The sequence below is a fragment of the Equus asinus genome, chromosome 14, assembly GCF_041296235.1.
Source record: "Equus asinus isolate D_3611 breed Donkey chromosome 14, EquAss-T2T_v2, whole genome shotgun sequence".
In the NCBI taxonomy this organism is placed as follows: Eukaryota; Metazoa; Chordata; class Mammalia; order Perissodactyla; family Equidae; genus Equus; species Equus asinus.
The window spans coordinates 6,875,101-6,896,622 of NC_091803.1; the positions used below are offsets into that span (position 1 = coordinate 6,875,101).

The window sequence follows — 21,522 nt, forward strand, 5'->3', positions numbered from 1 at the left end:
GTGTTGGGCAGGCACAGCCCTGCCCCCAGGCCTCTGAGCGCCTGCTAAGGCTGGGCCTGGAGTGAGAGTTTGGGGGCCCAGGGGCTGTGAGGGCCTGCCCACCGTAATGGAAATGGCAGATGGAGGAAAGGATCCTTCAGGCTGGGCAGTGGGGAAGGTCACTCAGGCATCCAGAAACCTTCCTCAGAACCTGTCTTTGAATTAAATCTCAACTCATATCTTCCAGAAGCCTGAGGTGAGATGTCTGGCCGTGTTGCTAGTGCCGTCGCCCTCAAGAAGCCAAACAGGCTCTCAGTCTCTCAGGCCCTGCCCCCGGACGTGGCCCCACCCCAGAGCATGCTGGGCAGGACCTCCCCATAGATCCCTCCCATTGCCAATGTATTCCTCCAGAGGATTCTGAGCTCTGCTTGGTGTTTCCAGCTGTGATGAGGTAAATGTAGTCTTGGTCCTCTGGAAAAGTAGATAATTAAGGCAGATAGTCCACACATGTGAAAGTGTTGTGACTTGGAAAGGGCGGGCAGATCCCAGGTTGGGAGGATTAAGGAAAGCATTGAGGGAAACCTTTCAGGATGGTGGGAAGGAAGGAGGAAAGAAGAGATGGAGGATCTCGTTTTGGTTTTGGTTTTGTTTTGTGTTGAAGTGTTTATGAAGAAAAGTTCCCATCTGATGACTTCTCTGTTTCCCTCTGGGGGTCCAGCACATATGATCAATGAGCGAGGAGTGTGGACAAGGTGTAGGAAAGTGGAATTGTTTTGAGAACTTAGGCAAGCGAGTTGACTGAGAAAACAATCACAGAAGCTCCCCCGAGACAGGGCCTCTGTTTGTTGCCTCCACTGGGTGTCCCAAGTGCTTGGAAGAGCGTCTGGCACATGGTAACACAGGAGGAATGACTGGATTCGGAGGCAGTGGTGGAGCTGAGCAACAGATGTAGAACAGAAGTTTATGGGGCACAAACACACTTGTGTGATTTTATCCAAGAGGAAGAAGGCCCTTATTTGAAGGCAGTTCTAAAACAGGCAGAGTTGGATTTTGCTAGACAGGACGAATGAAAGAAGGGGGTAGGCTGTTTAGAGCAGAGCAGTATATTTAGGTTTAGGATTAGGTGATGCCCCATGAAGTTTTCCTTGGAGAGGGAGGAAATGAAGACAAAGGTTGTCAGGTGAGCAGGGGAAAGTATAGAGTGGCTTGTAGTTCCTGAATAGGTTGAGGCATTAGCATGCTGAGGGCATAAGCTGAGAGGATAAAGGGAGGAATGTCAGACTATATTTTTTCAGAACACACAAGTGTTGCTGGTGATAAGTTCCAGGATATGGCCATAACTGAACTGGAATGAAGGTAAAGGACTCTAAGATGAGAAGGAGCAGTGAGAGATCAGATCATTGGATGGTCTATCTGCATGGATGTTGGGGCCTCTGATTGATTCCTTCCACTTTGAGTTCCTTTCCTGTCCACAGAATTGGCATTTCCTCTAACTCTAACCTTCAGTCCATGGCATGACTCTGGACAAGAAGGCAGAAATGGGGTGGTGAGAGAGAGAGCTGAAGTAGACATCCGTTTTGTTTTTGTTTTTATTTTGACACTCAGCATTCACTCACCTTCCAAAAATAGTCCTTCTTTTGCCCTCTGGGGATCTAACCCCGTTGTCAGTTTCAGTCCATGTCAAGTGGAGTTGTTTATCACTAACGCTCTTACTTTAAAGGAGGGCATTGAAGTCAGGCTTGGCCAAAAAGATTGGTCCATGCTTTTGGCAACAGTGATTGGTCAGGGAGGGGCATGTGACCCAACAGGAAACAATAAGGCACAGTGGGACTTTTGAAGGGACTAGTGGGAGAAACAACCCATTTTTAGCTGCGCTTTTAGTTTGGAAGATGTAGCTACGAACTTGCCAGACAGACTTACAAGGTAGCCAGTCCAGAATCTAGAGCAGAGAAAAGGATAGAAACTGAAACTTGATGACATCAGCTGAGCCCCAATATGAATCCTCCTGCGTGAGGGCAGTCTTACTCCCAGAGCTTTTTCAGGTGCCTGAGTCAACGGATCCTGTTTTTAAAGTCAGTTGAATTGTACTTGCCATCATTTACATCCAAAGAATCCCTCACAGCGTAAGGGGGCTCTCCATCCCTGGCTCCCTCTTCTGTGCTAGCACTCTGAATATATATTACCTTCTCTGTCCTTCAGGTCGTGCCCTTCTATAAAAGAGGGTAAAGAAACCTACTTCAAAGCATTGTAAAGTTTAAATGGGATAATATACATAAAAAGCATAAATTTGTTTCACAACATTGAAGTACAATAAGCAGTACTTACTTTTTCTAAATTAAATCTGGCTCAAAGACCCCATTTTCAAGGGTAGGAAGATATACAATAGTAGTCATTAATGGGAACTTTTTGCCTATTTAGTTAAGTATTCACCATGAAATATGTAGGTAAGAGCCTGTGATCTTGAGTCCATCTTGGTTGCCCCTGGGATTTTCATTGCCCAAGCCCTTCAGGCCCATTGAAAGGCCAGTGGCTGCACAGCCTCTGTGCTAAGTGTGAGCAATGCCGTGTCTTGCGACAGCTCTCAAGATGATGGGGCTTGATGATTAGTCATCTCAGCATCATCACTTCATCCCTTAAAACATTGTGCTGTCTCCTAGAGGACTTCCACACAGAACCCGTCCACCTAAGGGACTCGTCTCTACATCCTGATTCTCAGGGTCTTGGAGCCACTGCTACCTTTAGGCAACTCTCCTTCTCTCACCCCAGCACTTGTGTCAACCCCTATCTCCTCTCTCCTTGGAGCAGCCAGCTAAAGTCTCCTCCCACATGAGGGTCTGGACAGGACTGTACAACAGGTATCTCACAACTTCTGTTTGGGTTCGGTAAACATGAAAGCCATTAATAACTCCTGAACCCAGAAGCCCAGAACTTCCTGTAAGACAAATGAGGAAAGGTAACTTTTATTCCTTCTGGAGTCCCCTCAGGTGGAGGGTAGGAACAGCATTATCCTGCTTCAAATGAAGCTTGCCTCAAGCTGGGCAAGAATCCCTGCAAAGGAAAATTACCTACTCTTGTCAGCCCAACCCCCTCCCACAGTGAAGCATTGCTAAACTTGCATAATACTCAGTTCCTTCTCTACCTCCTGGCCCCCATAGAAGGAAGGAACAGACCCCGAGTCTCCTGGGAGAGATAGGGAGGCAGCCTCCACAAATCTCTGAGCTTCCACTTGGCCTCCCTAAGGAATACCAAACGTGTCCTTGTGACCCCAGGAAAATAGCCTAAATTAGGCTCTGATCCAGGGCCAATGGAAGTTCCAGAGGAAAGGCCTCAAGAGGAGCCCCGGGGCCAGCCCCGTGGCCAAGTGGTTAAGTTCGCACGCTCCGCATTGGCTGCCCAGGGTTTCACTGGTTCGGATCCTGGGTGTGGACGTGGCACTGCTCCTCAGGCCACATTGAGGCGGCGTCCCACATGCCACAACTAGAGGGACCCACAACTGAAATATACAACTATGTACTGAGGGGATTTGGGGAGAAAAAAGAGAAAAAAAGAAGGAGAAGATTGGCAACAGTTGTTAGCTCAGGTGCCAATCTTTAAAAAAAAAAAAAGAGAGAGAAGAGCCCCTTCTCATAGCCTGGGCCCCTTCATTGTGGCTGCAGATTACGGCACAGTTCTGAGTGTTAATCCATGTGAAGGCTGCCTCAAGAAAGCTGATTCCCTTAGGCAGCACCTGGTACCAGAGAAATTCACAGTGCCTGAAGCTGAGATCTGGGGTTCCCATACCCAAGCCACATCAAGGTACCAGTCAATTCATGCATTTTATTCGCCCTGACATTAGGTTTGGAGTGTGGGCTTGAGGGTATAAAAATTCAGGTAACCCATTCCCATCACATTCTATGTCACTGAAAATTCTTTGGGTGCCACAGAGTACCATGTAAATGAGACCCCCACCCCCACCCCCATGCCCCCCAAGCTGCACAGCACTGATCTCTGGGTATAAGCAGCAAGCCCATGAAATCTGTTTCTGGAGAAATTCCTCCTCATCTCTCCAGTCACTGTTCAGCTAATACGTTTTCCTTCTTTTGGTAAGAGTCCTGCTTTCCCATAGGAACTGGAATCTGGGAAAAAGGAAAACAGTACTAGAAGCAGAACAAGAGTGTGGGATCACTCCTGGGTGGTACTGTCACCTCATTTGGACAGTTGACTGCCTAGATGTGCTGAGTGTGCAAATTCTGTCTCGTTGCCTCATCCAGTGTTTCTCTGAATAGAAGCAAATATCTGGGCACCAGGTATGACTTGTTTTGTGACCCCAGCCAGTAAGTCAGCCCTTTTGAGCCACCACCTCTCCCTTGGTTAGAAGCTCTTTGGCAATGGGTTCATGGAAAACATCCCAGAATGGGAGCTACATGCTGAATTCCCTAGTACTGGCTTTGCCAGCGATTGTGTGATTCATTCTCTGATGTTCAAGCTGTGAGAAGCAAATTTGAAATGATGGATGTGCTATATTAACTATATCAATAAGAGCAGAAGTTAAACCTTGCAAGCTGTAGGGTTTGCTTCCTCTATAAGCCTGGCTATCTCTATGGGAACTGAAGGTTGCTTCTTTAGGCCTATAGTCGGGGAGCTAGAGCAGAGTGGAGATACGGTGGCGGAGCGAGGATGAGCCTTCTTGCACCTAATTTTTCCTCCCCTCTAAGTCTGAATACTGGCAGTGGTGAGGCAGGTGGTTCTAAGGGCTCCTTTCACTTTACCGTTCATGATGACCCCACACCGCCTTTACCTCCATGCCACCTTTCCCTCCTTCTTTGGATGCTTCAATCTCTTTGATGTTTTTCTTACCAGACGTTACTCCGCTTAGCCATTAAACAGCTTTAACTTTGATGACGTGGATATGGATGAGCACAAGGATCCACTTGGTCCCTTTGGTCACTTTTGCTTCAGTGAACTCAGTGGGATGTCCAAGAAGAAACCCTTGTGTTAGGAAGAGTTCTAAGAAGGTTCCAAAGATCCCTTCTTTTGCTAGTCACACCCTTGTATAAACTGCTCCCCTTGAGTGTAAGCTGGACCTCGTGATTTGCTTCTGACTAATAGAATAAGGGAAAGGTGATGGGATATCATTTCCCTCATTAGTTTCCAAGATTGTGACTTCTGTCTTGCTAGCAGACTCTCTCCTGGCTTTGATGAAGCAAGCTGCCATGTTGGAGAGGCCTACATGACAAGGAACTGAAGGTTGCCTCCAGCCAACTCCAGCCAACAGCCATCCAGGTATTGAGGCTCTCAGTCCAACAGGCCTTGAGGAACTGCATCCAGCCAGCAACTATAGAAGTGAGCAAAGAAGTGTGTATTTCCCCAGTCAAGCCTTCAGCTGAGACCCCAGCCCCAGCTGCCACCTTAATTGCAGCCTTGTGAGAGACCTTGGAGCAGAGAACCCAGGTAGGCCTTGCCTAGATTCCTCACCAACAGAAACTATGAATTAATAAATACTTGTTTTTTTAAGCCACTAACTTTTGGGGTATTTGTTATATAGTAACTAACACACCCCTAAATTACTGTAACCTTGGTGTAAGATGTAGCATGGATGGGAAGGCAGGCACCAAATGAGAGGACAACCTCCTTGACAACATTCCTGGAGATACTGTCTTTAATCTCGAAGACTATCCCAAGTTCTCTTAGCTGCAGTGGTATCATTGTGCTCCCCCCAGCCCTGATTAGTCTCCAGGAGGTGAGGCCTAGGTAAGGTAGTGCTGGGTGGAGTGGATGGCCAGGATGTGGGGTGTTAATCTGTCTGGAAGGGACATTTTGAGCTCAAAGTGACCCTCAGGGACCATGAGGAGTGATGATGAGGTCATTCTTCCTTTCCTCATCTTTTCCTTGCTTTTTCACTCACTCCACCATTCCTTTTCCCCTACTTGTTGTCTCCTTTTGCCCCAAGTTCTGGGTGGCTGCCCGACGACCATTCCTACAAATGATAGCCAGGTGATCTCTTGGTCTTGCAATAATTCTACCAAGCTGGGCATCCTGAGGAAGTTTCCCTCGGGAGCGGCTCTTCCCATTCCTTGAGGTGTCCTCACATGCAGGGAGACCTCATTGTTGAGCTCAGAATGTGCCTTCCAGACAGATTAACACCCCACATATAACAGATTCTTCGGCGGGACCCACCCAGTTCCTGGACCCTGCCCTGGCCACTCTAGTGTCCACAATCGCAAAACCCATCCATACACACACCTGAACTGACTGCTCACCTGTGAGATACTCAGGAATCAGCAACTTTTTCTAAATGAAGGTAAGTTACCGTTTTCAGGAAAAGATTCATATCTCTGGTCCTTTTCAGAGCTGCAAGGTCTCTCCTCCCGTCTGCTCCAGGAAGGGTAGAGGAAGGGCAAGGGTGAACTGCCCCCCATTTTCGTTAGGGTCAGCTGAGGCGTGGGGACGCGGCCCACCACCCAGACCTCCTGAGGGAGAGAAAGGCTCTTAGGAGCAGGTGACATTCATTTCTCACCAAGAGATCCAAGAGCAACATTTCCCCCTGCCACTCACCTCAGGGCCTAAACACCCCCACACTTCCAATTCCAAAACTTTCTGAGGCAACAAGGGGAAATTCTGGCTGTATCCCTCTAGAGGAACGCATCCCACCCTGCAGCTGTGTATAGTTCAGGATAGTGAGGGAGCAGATGGAAAGACAAGTTGAGCCAAATTCTGAACTTGAAGGGTTTTTCTCATTTTGAAAAGGCCTGGAAGTTTTTAGAGTAAACTTTTTGTACTTTTTATGAAAAAGTAAAGTGTTTTAAGTACAGGACATGAGTAAGGTCAAATACAGGACCCAAGATAAAACTGAGAAAGCCACTGTCAGGCCCTCTACAAGGGACTAGTCATCTTGCAGAAACCAAAAGAGGAGATCAGTCAGAGCTGACTTCCCTCCTTCCTTTCCCTGAGCATAAGTGCTGGGAACCCCAAACCCACTCCCCCAAAGCACCACACAGAGAACACTACTCTCTCTTGGTAGAAACATTTATTGAGGATGATCAGTATCCTTGGTTGTGCTAACTATGGTTCTCATCAGAGGATGTGTTCTCGTGAAAACGGCAATGCTTTCTCCACAAGGACTGAATGATTTCTTTGGGGACATTTTTCCTCCCTGGAAGTGTTGGAGAAGCATTTCCTGTTTGAATAGAAGAGTCAGATCTCTGAACACAGTGCTTTCATTAGAGGTGAGGGTGGCCGGAGGGACGTGGGATACATCATGCATGCAGGTGGGTCTTGGATGGGGCACAGACTCCCTGTAGGGTGGGGAAGGGGGTTGACTCTGGCATAAATGCTGGTCCTTGAAGGCCACAACTTTCCAGGGCTGTCTGATCCTGTCTCTTTTCTGTCTAACCCTTGTACGAAAACTCTTGTCAGGAGGGACAGCATCTTGGCTGCAGGATGTGGTCCTTGCCCATTCCCCTGGCTGTGGGTCAGAGAGAGCCCCGTAGTTGGAGGGATGTCCCTCGTCAGGCTCTACCTGGGCCTGCAGTTCCCCCTTCTGCTGACTTAACTCTGCAGCCTCAGGTTCGTATCTCCATGCCAGTTTCTCCTCTAGGATCTTCCCGATGGCTGCCATGAGCTCATGAGCTTCAGGAGGCCCACAGCTCACGAGAGCTGCACTTTGAGCTGGGTCTCGGAGCGGTGCAAAGGTTGACGTGAACTTGGCTTTTTGCTGGGGACTTTCCTGCCCTGTGATTTTTTTCTTGGAATTAATCCACTGAAAAAACTGCCTCATTTTTTTTCTGAAGTAACTTTCAGGAGGAAACTGTTCATTCTGTGACAGATACGGGGAAGTGCCCTCTAATTCTCTGTCCTCAATAGAGTGGCTCTTCTTTCTGGCTTTAGACGTCCCAACTCCTGAATCCTCGCTTCCACATTCTCCTGCTCTGGAGTCCAGAGGTCTCACTGTCTTTGCAGCTGGTGGGAAATTCCTATCCTGGCATTTCCATGAGACATGCTTAGAGGCCCAGGGTTCCTGCCAATCCCCATTGTCCTCCAAGTGGACTTGCAGTACCTGGGAAACTCCCATGTCCCCACTGGAGACGCTCTGGGACTGAGTCAGTGAGGAGTCGGAAGGCAAGCTATCTGAAGTAAGGGATATGTCAGCGGGAGAGCCTTTAGGCTGGCTATGTTCCTTGCTCTTCAATTGCAACTTCAACTCGGTAAGGAGCTGTTTTTTAATGTCTGATGGCTTGGAATCTTGGGGAACTGGTATTTTTGGTGAGGGACATTCACTGGTCAGGGTAGTTTCTACTTTGCTCACATTGATATTTACCATTTGGGAGCTTCCCAAGTTGTTGGTTGTCAAGATGTCACAAGATTGTGATGTAAGAACGCACAGCTCCTCAGCCTTGAATATCTCCCTGAAGTTCATGGTGGACGTGGAAAAATGTTTTCAATTCTTCTCCACCATCTTTTGGCCCTGAATCATGTCATCTCTATCACTGGAACTTACATTCTCATCCCTTGGCACATGTCCAGCCCCAGCTTGCCTTGTGGGCACCTCTCGGCTGCATCTGTTATTGTCTAGTGCAGTCTCACTCTGACTCACTTTGTCTATAAAGCTGTGTGTGAGGATCTCTGAAGTCTGTCTGCCATGCTGGATTGCCTGGATGTCCTTGGCAAGCTCCTGGTCGATATCAGAGTGGGATGGTTTTAGGGCCCCCTGTCCTTCGTTGCCCACAGATGAGGTAGCAGGGAGTGGAAGATCCAGGATGGGGACTGAATTCGTTGTTTTCACCTTATTTCCCTGAAAACTTTTAGAGCTTCCCTCAAGGGGCTTGGAAACCTCAGCTTTTGGAATCCACCCCAGAAATATAGGTGGCTGAGGAGAGAAAGTCAAATTGGGGAAGAGGCCATGTTTTGGCTTCTCTCAACTTATAGGATTTTATGGATTCAAGAACTTTGAGGGGTAGGCCCCACCTCTGACTCACGTGAAACCTTATAATATGGGCTTCTAGCACCCGTCGGGTGTTGGGATCCAGAAAAGAAAGCTCTGGAGTGGTCATCTGGGGGTGGACCCCACCTACTGTTATGTTTTTCAAATTTCTGTTTTCCATATTGTTCTGGGAACTCCCAGAAGGAGGGGATGGGTTGTCCTCAGCCAGCCATGAATGACACACCCCAAGGGGGATCCTCCCCACAGTGATCTGCCAAAACTACTGGCTTACATGTAATCTAAGAATGGTTTTCATTTCATTCTGGTCTGTGTCCTTCCTTGAGACATTTAAGAGTTGATTCCCTGAGTAATTCCTTGAGTGACACACACAGCTACTTTTTGTCTCTGAGGCAGCCCTCAGACTCTTTAGTAGGTAGCATTCTGAGACCCTTGGAGGACTATCTTCTGGGGTCTTCTCTAGGATATGTCCAAGATTCCTCTTCATGTCCTGCCTTAGTTGAAACTTTGTTGAGATCGTCTCATGGAAGCTTCCTGGGAAACTCAATTCAGTCTCTGCTAGATCCTTGCTACTCTGGCCCTGAAGCTGACGGAGCTGTGAGTGAGTGTGTCTGCCTTTTTGCTGAGATGTTTCTGTACATTTACACAGAGACTCTAGATTCCTACTGGCATGGAGGCAGCAGTGTGAGAATAGCCTCCTTGGAATGTGGAGCTCCATTTTATCCTGGGGTTCACTGGTGATATGAAAATGGCCAGGAAGGACAGAGACTGGTACATAGGCATGGGAGGACTGGCTGACCAAAGGAGGGGTGAGAGCTTGAGGACAAGTGGCTTCTTGAGATTTTTGGAATGCAGGGACTAAACCCCACAGACTTTCTTGTTGCTTCTGCAACATATGCCATTTCAGGTGTTGATTTTCAGTTGAGATGTGAGAGTCTGACTCAATCTGGGATCTATGGAAAATCACTCCATGGTCCCTAATCTGGGATGGAGAAGAAGATGGTAGGATTGAGAGTGGGGATTGAAGGTGGGCATGGGGCTGGACCTGAGTGAAAGGTGGGGGCTGGGATTGGGGGTTGGTCTGAGAGAAGGGTTGCGGATGTACATCGGAGAGGGGAGGAGGGTGAGAATGGGGAAGTGGTGGAGATTCTGGATCCCACATCTTGACTGCAGAAGCATTACAGATTCCATTGAATAAGACAAAATGAGACCCTAGTGGGGCACTACTACTAGAAACCAGGAGAGTGGCCACCAGGGACTCACTGTGCAGAGAGGGAAGACCCCAAAAGAGCTGGGTATATTTCTGCTGCAAGTTTTCTCCCAAAGTCTTGACATACAGTAGCTGTTGACGAATGCTCAGCTGCTCTGGTTTGCCTGTGATGTCCCAGCCAGTTTTGGGGGCTGTGGTGTCTTGTACGTCAAGTGGCTGCAATGAATTCCCTGAAGACATCCGTTGGTTTTCTGAGCACATTTGTTTTGAAAATAGTCCTTCCTCCTTTTCTTTCTTCTCTAAAATCTGGAAATCCATTCTCTTTTTTATTTGTCTTGCCAAGAATGCCTGACCGTTAAGGCCAAGGAAAGAATGGCTGCTGGCCTCCATGTGATTGGTAGCAGAGTCTCCCCAGAGACAGGTCTCTAGTAGACAGAGGGAAACTTGCTCTCGTTGAAAATCAGAGTGTGATAATGTGGGGAGGAACATGTTCCTGGCAGGAGCCTGACAACAAGAGAATTCTGAAATTGACAGGCTTGAATGGTAAGTGCCTCTGACTGTTGGGACATAAGTGGACAACCCACCAGGGCTATCTGGAGATGAGTTCTCTGGAAGAGACTTCAATAAGATGGAAACCGATTTAGACTGAGTCACAGTTAAAGGGTGGTCTGTCGGTGGTGAGACAGACAGGCTTGGTGGTCCGTGATGACAAGCTAGTGAATCAAGCTAGTGGATTCATTATCTGGGACAAATTTGGTAAGGCGTTAATATCTTGGGAAAGGGTGCGGTCAAGAGAGAAGATCGTATTCAGAGACAGAGTGGCCTCTGGTTGGAGAATAGGATCCATTGCCTGGGTGTCATGTGGTGGGAGAGGGGGAAGGGCAAGGGGTTGGGGTGGGGAATGGTCTGCTGGGAATTTGGACTCCAAGGGAGGAAAAGGCTCTGGTGGCATAGAGTGACCCGGTGGTGAGGGTGAAAGAAAGTCAGCTAAGGGTGTCATTGGGTTAGGTGAGAGAACAGAGGGGGGCGGTGGGGATGGGTCAGGTGGTGGGGATGGTGTTAGGTCTCCTGGAGGGACTTCTGAGAAGGCGGAGGACAGAGTAAATGATGACTCAGTCCCAGAAGCTATGGAAGCCATAGAGGACACAGAGGCAGTATCATCTTCCAGGTCCTCCAGGAACAGCAGCCAATTGACCTCCACGGTTGTGCTATTACACACCTCCCAGGAGGGGTCTGGACATAGCAGTTGACGAAAGCAGATGGTATCGCGATGCTGGCCCCGGGGACTGAAGGAGACAGGATATACACAGCTGCAGCCAGGACCAGAACAAATATATGGGGCCCTGGCAGGTCTGACAGAGGTAGGGGCACCCATTGCATACTGTCCTTTCACATCCCCCCACTTCCTTGAGCTCACAATCTATGTTGTTTCCTTCTCCCCAAGACTTTCACAATCTGGATTTCAAAATCTGAGGATTTTCCCTCCCTTAGCAATCTCACGTTTCACTGAGGCCCTAGAAATTCTGAGACCCTACTAAGAAGCAGGATACAGGAAAGAAGGATTGTGTTTAGTCACCTTTGCAGCAGAGAAAGCACCTTCCTTGCCTCCTCTGCTTCGCGCTGGCAAGCTCTCCCACCTGGGAAACCAGAAAAGTGATGAAGACAGAAGCAAAGAGATCTTTTAGGAGGCAGAGTAGAATGTCCTTTATGGTACCCTTGGTAGATTGGACTTGGAGAGCTCCAAGAATTAGGATTCAAGATCGCACGGTTAATGATAATAATAAAGCTCACGTATGTATGTTGCTTTATCATTCACAAAGGGCTTTCATTCATATATGTATGTCATCCCATGTGAGGCTCAAAAACACCATGTGAGGAACATAGGTCACTGGTTACTCCAAGGAAGAATCTGATCATCCAGGAAGTCAAAGTACTTTCACAAGGTCAGGAGACAGAAGTTCTGACTCTTGACATCTCATATGGCCACTTATTGGGCAACGCCCATTGCCCAGGTCCATCACTGCTTCATGCCCAGAGCTGGGCAGAGCAGGAATCTGAGAAATGTTTCAGGTTCTGACTGCTTTCCCATGAGCCTCTCCTCTGAGGGCTCTGTTTTCTGAGAGGGACTGTATCTAGTGACTGACATCCTCAGAGACCATGGACCTGGGACCTCATGGAAAAGACAGGAAGGGTCACCCTTGGAGAGCTCAGGTGGGATAGGTAGAACCTTACCACTTGGTGTTCCACCTTTTCTTCTCCTCTTGGCTCTGTCCTGACACTGAGAACAATAAGAAAAGAATGAGGGGCTGGGACTCATTGGTCTCACTTCTCTGTTTAGGAAAGTCAGATATTTGTTATCCAAGAATAATATGACTCTCTATTTTAATTCCTATAATTTTGCGTTCCTTCCTTTTATTAATTTTTAAAGGTGATAAAATTCTTTCAGTTTTTCCTTCTTTGAAAACCTCGAAGGAGGATTTTCGGCTATGAGGTCCACACTTGATATTCTCAGTCAGAAGTCCTCTGCTCAAGGAGGGCATAGACTCTGAGGCCCACAGTCACATCTGTGCTTCCTCAGATAGGCCCCTGTATCCTGGGACAGAGCTCTTGCTCCAGCATCTGCTCAGAGACTCAGCTCTGTTCTCCTGATCTGCCCAACACGAAGGAAGGCTTGGCAAGTGGTGCCTGACATGGCAAGATGACTCATGATCAAGTGCTGGGAACGGTGTTCTCCTACACAGATCTGAAATGCTAAATAACTGAATCAAGGACTACAGAATCACTGTTTGGGATTTTATTTGGGAACCTACCAGCACACCCAGACAGTCTGTGAGCTTTAAATGGAATCCTTAGTCCTCCCTGAAGCCCTAGTTCTGCCTGTTCTCTTCCCCTAAGAGAGCAATGGTCTGTCCTCTCCTCAGACTTCCCATTTTAGGTGTCTCTCTGGCCCAGCCAAACTCATTTAAAAATGTGAGAAAGGGAACAGGAAAATAAAGAATTATTCTTTGAGGAGTGACTTTTGGTTCCAGCTCCAACACTTAAAGAGCGTGGGAGTCTTTACTACGGTCCTTAGGAGAAGCAAAAGCTGAGCAAACTGAAAATCAGTGGCTTTTCTTGAAGTCACCAGAGAATTGAGGTTGCAGGGCAAACTACTACCCAAAATCTTCAGAGAGGGTGAATGCAGAGAATCACAGTTAAGATCAGCTTACCTGGAGCAGAAGCCACTAGAGCCATAAACTGGTAGAAACACGTAAAAGACACTGACAAACTGCTGAGGATGCATGTGGGCTAGCATGAAAGTGAGAAACTCCTGGAGGACCGTTTAAGGGGAGGCCCCACCTACTCGTGAGTTTTACTTCCAGGAACCCTACTAAGTTCTCACAGTGAAGAACCATGAAGAAACTCTGATGTTTCTGGCACGGGAGGGTGGGGGAGAAAGGTTACCATTTTGAAAGGATTTTGAAATATCCCGAATGTGCTCCGTAATAGAAGCCTCCTCAGCAGGGGAAAAGACTACCAAGCCTTATCCCACGTGGGTGAAGGGCAGTTACCCAACTGCAGCCCCCTGTAGCCTTCCCGTCTTATCTAAAGAGTTGAAAGAAAAGAAAAAAAAAGCTTAGAAACACTTGTGAACGTCACAACCCAGGGACACAGGCCCACTAAAAGATTTAATTATATCCCCTCCCTTAACACCTTCCCACCGCGTCCCCAGGGCTGCAGTATAGTGATGGGATCATAGCTGAAAGAGTTGCAAGGCATGGACTCTGTTTAAGGAGGAGATTTAGGGGAACCTAAAGACACAAGAAACACAAAAACAAGGACACTAGAGGAAATGGAAGCCTCTGATACGCACAGCTACGGTAAATATTAAACACAGCCCAACACCTAGCCAGATGAGCATAAAACTTCACACTAAAGGTTTATTTATTTCAGTTCCTATTTCCTAATACAGCGTGTCTGGCTTTCAACCAAAAATTACAAGGCATCCTAAAAGGCAAGAAAAAACAGTCTAAACAGACAAAGCAAGCATCAGATCCACATTCACATTGACACAGGTTTTGGAATTATCACACATAGAATCCAAAATAACCATGATTAGTATGTTAAGGGCTCTGATGGAAAAAATAGATGGCACACAAGAACAGATGAGGAATGTCAACAGACAGAGGGAAATTCTAAGAAAGAATCAAAAGGGAATGTTAGAAACCAAAAACACTACAAGAAATGGAGAAGGCCTGTGATTGGCTCATCTGTAGATTGCATACAGCCAAGGAAGGAATATGTGAGTTTGAATATATGTCAGTAGAAACTTTGCAAACTGAAATGCACAGAGAGAAAGAAAAAAAGTTTTAAAGCCCAGAATATCCAAGAACTGTGAGACAGTTTCAAAATATGTAGCATGTGTAATTGGCATACCAGAAGGAGAAAAGAGAAAGAACAGAGTAGAAAAATATTTGAAGTAATGATGGCCAAGGATTTTCCAAAATTAATGACAGGTTAACCATAGATTGTAGAAGCTCAGAAAAGACCCCAACAAGATAAATACTAAAAAAGTCTATACTTGGACATATCGTCTTCAAACTGTAGGAAACCAAAAGATAAATCTTGAAAGAATCCAGAGGAAAATAAACACCCTACATCTAGAGGAACAAGGATGAGAATTGTGGGATTCTCATCATAAACCACGCAAGCAAGAAGAGAGTGAAGTGAAATATTTAAAGTGTTGAAAGAAGAAAAAACACCACCCACCTAGAATTTTCTATCTAGTGAGATTATCATTCAAAAGTGAAGGAGAAATAAAACCTTTCTCAGACAAACAAAAACTGAGGGAATTCATCAGCAGCAGACCTGCTCTGCAATAAATATTTTTTAAAAGTTCCTCAGGGAGAAGGAAAATGATAACTTGGATCCTCATTAAAAAGAGGAAGAGAAGGAATAAATTAAGGTAAAATGAAACTTTTTTTTTTCTTATTCTCAATTGAGCTAATAATAATAGTGACAATGTATTGGGTGATTATAGTATATGGATAAGTGAAAGGAATGAAAACACTGATACAGAGGACTTACATTAGTTATAAATGTATATTACAAACTCTACAGCAACCACTGAAATTTTTTTTAAAGAACAATTGATATAGTAAGAGATGAGAGAAAATGGAATCATATAAAATGCTTATGTAAAACCAGAAAACGCAGAAAAAGAGAAGAAAAAAGAATAGATATAATGAATAGTAAACAGTTATAGACATTGTAGATATGAGTCCTACCGTATTTTTAAAAAATCACTAAATATAAATCGTGTAAATTCACCAGTTAAAAAACAGAGACTGTCAGTGCATAAAAAAACAACACCCAATTAAATATTGTATACAAAATGCCCGCTTTAAAAATAAAGATACAGATAGATTACAAATAAAGACAGAGAAAAATGTACCATGCTAACACTAACCAAAAGAAAACAGGAGTAACTATATTAATTTCAGACAAAGCAGACTTCAGAACAAGGAAAACTATCAGGGATAAAGAGGGGTATTACATAACCATAAAGGGTCCATGCTCCAACAAGACACACAGTCCTCAACATGTATACATCTAACAACATAGTGTCAAAATATGAGGCAAAAACTGGTAGAACTGCAAAGAGAAATAGTTGAATCCATTGTTATGTTTGGAGATTTCACCCTCTCCCTCAGAAATGGACAGATTCAGCAGGCAGAAAATCAGTATAGATGCAGTTGACCTGAACAGCACCATCAGTCAACGTGATCTAATTGACATTTTTTAGAGTACTTCATCCGATAATACACATTCTTCTCAAACTCTCATGGAACATTCACCAAGATAGACCACGTTCTTGGCCACAAAACACACTTTAACAAAAATAAATAGAGATTGTACAAAGTATGTTTTCAGACCATAATGGAATTAAACTAGGAATCAATTACAGAAGGATAGCTGGAAATCCTAAAATGTTTGGAGATTAAACAACATGCTACTAAACACATTGGTCAAGGAAGAAGTCTCAAAGTATTTTAAACAAAATGAAAATTAAAATAGAACTTAGTAAAATTTATAAGGTATAGCAAAAGCAGTACTTAGTGGGAAATTGATAGCATTGAATGCATCTATTTGAAAAGAAAGATTTGATATTTCTGAGGGACCTGATTTACTTACCTGATTGATGTCTCTCTCTGTCCGAAATATTGGGAAACATGGACTCCTCTTTAGGTAGCAGAGTGACAGAAGAAGGAGCCCCACCCCACACAGGAAGGCAGGGATGGGAATACCTAGGAACTCAAGCTGGAGCTCAGCCATGGTGCATTAACATTCCTCAGACAAAGAGGGTGATCTGCATCACCAGAAGTGCACTGCCACCTCAGGCAGCTGGGCATTAAGAGTGCACATTCTAGACTAGAGTTCCAGGCCCGCATCACAGAGCTTTAGCATAGACACCAAAGGTCCTTGAAGGTCGGGGAGGGGAAAACACAGAAGTGATGAACCCACAACCCTTCCCCCACCATCCAGGCCAGCAAATCAGTCCACCCCTCTGAGGCCCTTTAGATACTTCCAACTTACCTTCCAACTCCACATATTCACCATAGCATATATTTCACCTTGGTGAAATTTTCTATTTATTCTGTTACCCAGCTATTACCTAAGAGCCTTTTATTGCTTGGCGATCTCCTTTTGGACCCCCACGTCATCTTTGAAAGTCGGTCCTGTGCCCAGGGATTTACATCCCCAAGATCTACTCGGCCTTCAACTAAAACTTCCCCTCATACATAATGTGTTTTTACCTGTATGAAACCAGAAATACACTCAGCAGCAGCCCCACCTCCCATTATCTCCTCAAAAGAATCCACTATCACCAAAAAGCATGAGAGAACAGAGTAGCCTGTATCAACCAACAGAAAGCATGAGAAAGAGGGCCACAAGGGCGTGGCGCATCCGTGGACCCAGGGCAAACAACTTGAAAATGTTTGGTAGTTCTTCTTTTCCCCGAATCCCTCTTAGGCTAGTCAGCCTCTAAAGGTTCTCAAATCTGGCCTCCTCCACCCATACGGTGTCTCACCCTGCTGCTCCCTCTTTTTCTCTGCCAAATCCCCTCCTCCCAGCAAAATTTTAAACTTTTCCATTATTTTACAGAGCAATTGTGCTGGACCATGACCTGCAGAGTCAAACTCATCTTGATTTAGGGACTAGGCTTCTCTTTAGCATAACTTCTAGTGAGCACAGTTGTAATCATATTTGACAGTACCTTTAGATTTTGTTTGAATCACACCTATGGTTACTTCTTCCATGAAAGGTTTTATGATTTTTTCCCCATCTACTTTCTATCTTTTCCCCAAAATTCCCATTGACATCTCTGTACCTTTTTAAACAATAATGTCATTATTGTTGATGGTGTATATATATTTATTTCATCTCCCCCCACGCTAGCTAGTCATTTAATAGTTATAACTTTTACAGCTTCATTGTTTAGTGCTAAACTGCTGGAATGAAGCCCTGTGTCATGTCCTCCCTTTGCGTGCCCACATTCCCTCGCTGAGTCTGATGAATCTATCTTGGCCGCAGACACCCAATCCTTTCCCTCCCATGTGAGAGGGTTTACCAGTAATGACAGCTCCTTTCTTTCCCTGTCTTCTCCCTCATCCACAGCTTCACCATCGTCTCTACCCAAAAGGAAGGTACACTTCAAGCCCACCCCTCTCATGTACCCTCCCTCGACTGCAGAAGGTCTCTGTTCAGACAAATCCCTCTATGTATCTTTTCTTCTCTGGCATTGCTTTTTTATAGCAAGTCTGGTCCTGACTGCCCCTAAGGTCCCCAGGACTGATGATTGTAAAATCATCCTTTAAAGTCTGAGCAAGATAAGCTCCACCAACAATAGTTTCAGGTGGGGCCGGCCCCATGGTCGAGTGGTTAAGTTTGCACACTCTGCTTTGGTGGCCCAGCGTTTCGCCGGTTTGGATCCTGGGCGCGGACATGGCACATTCATGGACATTCGTGTGTGTGTGTGTGTGTGTGTGTGTGTGTGTGTGTGTGTGTGTGCGCGTGTGCTGATAGAGAAAGAGGAGGGAGGGAGCGGAGACAGAGACAAAGTGGAGAGATATCGAAAATGGTACTAATGGGTACACCTGGATAAAGGGTATATGGTTGCTTACCATCCATGCAACTTTTCCACAAGTTTATCTTTAAATAAATACATTTTAAAAATGGACCGTTGGCTGTTGTCCCAAATTTTGCCTAACCTTTGAGATTTCTGGCTTTGATTCCCACAGCTGCCATCACTAGCGTACCCAAACCCCAGAAGTGTGCAATGGTGACTTTAAAACAGTTGTTGCAGGTTCTGTCCCAGGCAAGAAACCCTGGATCCTCTTCGCACATTTAAAGTGTGCTAACATTCCAACAGGGTTTCACAAAATACTGGAAAAGAGCATCCCCCCCAAAATTTTTTTTAAAAAAATTATGCATAATATAAAACAAAAACCAAAGCAAAGAACAAAATATTCAACATGTGTACAGCATGAAACCCTTAATTTCTTCCTTCTCTGGTGCCACTGGGTCGTCCGTCTTCTGGGGTTTTGTGGTGTGAGTTGGTTTGCCGGCACTTCCTCTGCTCTGCTAGTCAGTTACCACTCCTGCACCGGATTTCCGTCTTCAAAAAATGTGTTGACATCTTTTGTCATATCTTCTCCCCTTCTTGTCATCCTCAAGGGCCTTATTCTTTTTAAATCCTTTACTTGTTTTAGCAGCTTTATTGAAATAGAGTTCACATACTATACAACTTACCCATTTAAAGTGTATAATTCCATGATTTTTAGTATATTCACAGATGGGTAACCATCACCACAGTCAATTTTAAAGCATTTTCATGACTTCAAAAAGAAACTTCATAACCTTTAGCTGTCATGCCCCTGTCCTCTCATCCCCCCAGCCCTAAGCGACCACTAGTCTACTTCCTCTCGCTCTAGATTTCCCTGTTCTGGACAATTTCGTATGAATGGAATCATATGAGGTTCTTTGTGACTGGCCTCTTTCACTTGTGCGTAATGTTGTCAGGGTTTGTGCATATTGCAGCATGTATCAGTACTTTTTATTGCCAAAAAATATTACATTGTGTGGATATACCGTAGTTTATTTACCCATTCGTCAGTTGATGGACGTTTAGGTTGTTTCTGTCTTTTGACCGTTATGAATAATACGGCTATGGACATTTGTGTACAAGTTTTTGTGTGGACGTATGTTTTCATTTCTCTTGAGTGTATAGCTAGAAGTGGAATTTCTAGGTAATATGGTAATTCTGTGTTTAACTTTTGAGGAACTGCCAGACGGTTTTCCAAAACAGCTGCACCATTTTTCATACCCACCAGCAGCGTAGAAGGGTTTCAGTTTCTCGGCCTTCTAACACTTGCTATTATCTAACTTTTTGATTCTAGCCATCCTGTGTGTGAAGTGCTATCTCACAGTGGTTTTGATTTGCACTTCCCTGGTGACTAATGATGTGGAGCATCTTTTCATGTAATATTTTACTTTTGGGGAAGGAGAGGAGATAAAAAAGTGTTTGATCTCCTGTGTTTAACTCATCATACAGTAGCTTGTTTTAAATGTATTACAGGAAAAAAACTTTCTTCTAAATCTTTGAAAACACTTGCATGGTGATGTGAAGTCCTTATCACATGTACCGTTTTCTCCTTCTGTGCTCTCTACGTGCTGCAGTCACTGTGTGACTGAGGGACCGCAACACCGTGCACTGCATTTGCTTAGGAAGATTCCTTTCTGCGTGGGGTGGAGGGAGGAGTTAACTCAGTGACTTCTCAGGCTTGACTACAGGGCTGAGCAGAACTGATGGCCAGAGCATCTAAAGCTCAGTGCGTTTCCTCCCCATGGCTCTGTCCATCTGTTTTGGGTCAGTGAGCTCCACAGGTAGTAAATGTCAAAGAAACATGAGAGCTGTGACATGGGCACAAAGCATACACCTGAGAGACGGACGGCAGGATGTTCCCATGGGCTTTTGCCCCTTAACCGTAGTGTAGGAGACGGGCCGTATCACACGTGCCAGATGATAACAGTGAAAGTGGGGTCAGGGGTACATGGGAAGTTCCACTGCTCTTGTGCGTGTTTAAACATTTCTGTAATAGAAGCTTAAAATAATGAAAGAAGCTGGGTGCCTCCTAAAGAGAGGGAGGGGACGAGAGGATACCTGGCAAGGGGGCTCAGTCCGTCAAGATGAGGGTTCAGCTCTCTCAATAAGGACATTTCAGGAAGTGTAATCATTGAGGTTAGGAAGGAAACCTCTTTTCATATAACAGGAAAGAAGGAAAGGAGGAACGGGAAAAGGTTTTTGTGAAGCTTTATTGACGGAAAGTTCCTGTCTCCTGACTTCTAGTTCCTCTGTGATCAGTGGTCCAGCACATCTACTGAGCAAATGGAGACAGCCTAAATTTGAGGAAAGTGAAGGAGATTTGAAATAAATTTGAGTGTCCCTGGAGAGAGAATGGAGTAAGGAAACAGCGACCTAAGCTCCATTTGTTTTGTTCTCATGTTAGTAAGCATGGGATAATTCTTTGTGGAATGAGTGAGTGATTTCCAGCTAGTGTTGGGGCTGAATTTACTGTGGCATCGGTAGACTCCATTGTGAGATTTAATCCAATAGTGATCAATTAGATATAGGAAGGCATTTCTGGGAAAGGCAGAGAGATGGGATTTTGCCAGACAGGAAGGATTAAAAGGGATTGGATGGGGCCCATTAGTAGCGGAGCTTTTTAAATGTTGGTTACCTGACAGACCATCAAGTCTACCCCGGAGAGGGAGGAAATGTAAACAAGAGCTTGACGGACAGACAAGGAGTAAGTGGAAAAATGAATGGCCTGGAGTTGAAAAGTTAACAAGGGGCATGTGAATCAGAAGAATGAGAGACGAGGCCAAAGGGTGGAATGTCCGACTGTAATAATCTGGATGGCTGAAGTGTTCCTGGTGATAAGCTCTGGAGTGTGGCAGTAACTACACTGGAATGGAAGGAAAGGACCCTAAGATGAGATGATGTAGAAACTGAGAGGCTGGTCTTTGGCTGGTCTATCCACATCGATGGTAGAGCCCTCCGTGGCCTCCTCACCTCTTCAAGTCTCCTGCCCTGGGCCCCATCCCCTTCCCAGGACCTCCACAGAATCTGCATTCTTTCTTTGACCTCAAGTTTCAGACATTGTGGGGTCAATGGCATAACTCTGGACAAGAAGATACAAGTGTGGAGTGAGAGAGGCTGTAGTGGACACCGGTTTTGTTTTTGGTTTTTGTTTTAACACCTAGCGTTCACAAGTCTTTCTGGGAAAACTACCTCCAGTGCCCTCTGGGATACTCACCCCATTTGTGTAGAGTGTGCCTGCGTGCGTGTGCGGTTTTGTTACAATAGTTACCA

General features: G+C 45.5%; 1 long non-coding RNA gene across 1 annotated transcript in view; it reads left to right on the top strand.

Moving 5' to 3' along the window:
• Nucleotides 1-21,522, top strand: part of LOC123276640 (uncharacterized) — a 62,057-nt gene that overhangs the window by 24,721 nt on the left and 15,814 nt on the right. The window contains exon 6 of the long non-coding RNA XR_011494067.1: nt 5,140-5,409. This is a non-coding gene — a long non-coding RNA (uncharacterized lncRNA). The remainder of the gene's footprint in view (nt 1-5,139; nt 5,410-21,522) is intronic.